This window comes from Mandrillus leucophaeus, unplaced genomic scaffold (assembly GCF_000951045.1).
Source record: "Mandrillus leucophaeus isolate KB7577 unplaced genomic scaffold, Mleu.le_1.0 Scaffold681, whole genome shotgun sequence".
Lineage (NCBI taxonomy): Eukaryota > Metazoa > Chordata > Mammalia > Primates > Cercopithecidae > Mandrillus > Mandrillus leucophaeus.
In genome coordinates this window covers 599,496-600,813 of record NW_012107375.1, presented here as the reverse complement: position 1 = coordinate 600,813, position 1,318 = coordinate 599,496, and positions in this window count along the sequence as shown.

Genomic DNA, 1,318 nt, shown 5'->3' with positions numbered 1-1,318 from the left:
AAAATAAAATAAAAATCTTAAAGAAGTAAATATGTGTGTTGTTCTGTTTACCCCAGCAACTATTCTGACGTTGGTACCATTGTCTGCAAAGTTTTTCTCTGTAATTGATCAATTTTCTGCATTTTCTTTCTTTCCATTCCTCTAGCGGATGAATCTAAATTCTTGTTTGCTTTTGCTTATGAGAAAGTCTGATATTTATGGCAAAGAATTCCTCAAGGGTTTTGAATGCTTCCATTATTTTCTCTAGTCATTTACAGAAACACTTAGAGGAATTTCTCCCACCAGGGGGATCTATGATTATTCGCTATGCAGAAGACTTGCTACTAGTAGCCTCAGAAACTAAAGAGCAATGCAAAACTGATGCTTTGGCTTTACTGCAATTTCTCATCTGGCAGGGCCATAAGGTCTTGCTAGACAAATTGCAATAGTGCTAACCTGAGGTGAAACATTTAGGGCATCTGTTGTCAGCTGTGAAGAAAGAAAAAAAGGAGCTGATGCTTAGGCAGGGAGTATAAACAATGGGAAAGGCTCTCTTAATAAATATGAATCTCCCTTTTGGAATATCAGAGCATTTTAATAAGACAGAAAAAGTCATTTTATTCCTACTGTCATCCAGTAGAATAAAAAAATTAATGAATTAACAAATTAATGATTCCAGCTCTGAAAGACTCATTGGCTAAGATTCCGCAACCTACAATGTTAAGATGGACTGGAACTTTACCACTAGCCTTGTTTAAAATTACAGTGACTCCTTTAAGCAAGCGTGACCTAGCTCTAATTTGGGTCCAAGATCAAGTCCTGTGCCTGACTTTTAAAAAATGTTTTTATTTATTTTTGTTTTTTGAGAAAGAATCTTGCTCTGTTGCCCAGGCTGTAGTGCAGTGGCACGATCTCGACTCACTGCAACCTCTGCCTCCCAGATTCAAGTGATTCTCCTGCCTTAGCTTCCCAAGTAGCTGCGATTACAGGCATGTGCCACCGTGCCTGGATAGTTTCTTTTATATTTTTTGTAGAGATGGGGTTTTGCTATGTTGGCTAGGCTGGTCTTGAACTCCTGGCCTCAGGTGATCCGCCTGCCTCAGCCTCCCAAAGTGCTGGGATACAGGCATGAGCCCCTGTGCCTGTCCTTCCTACGCCTGATTTAACTGAATCCTCCCATAATCATACTCAACACTTAATAGGGCTTTCCTCTTCTTTAGAAACCATGAGACTTAAAAAGTCAGAAGGGGCCGGGCGCGGTGGCTCAAGCCTGTAATCCCAGCACTTTGGGAGGCCGAGACGGGCGGATCACGAGGTCAGGAGATCGAGACCATCCTGG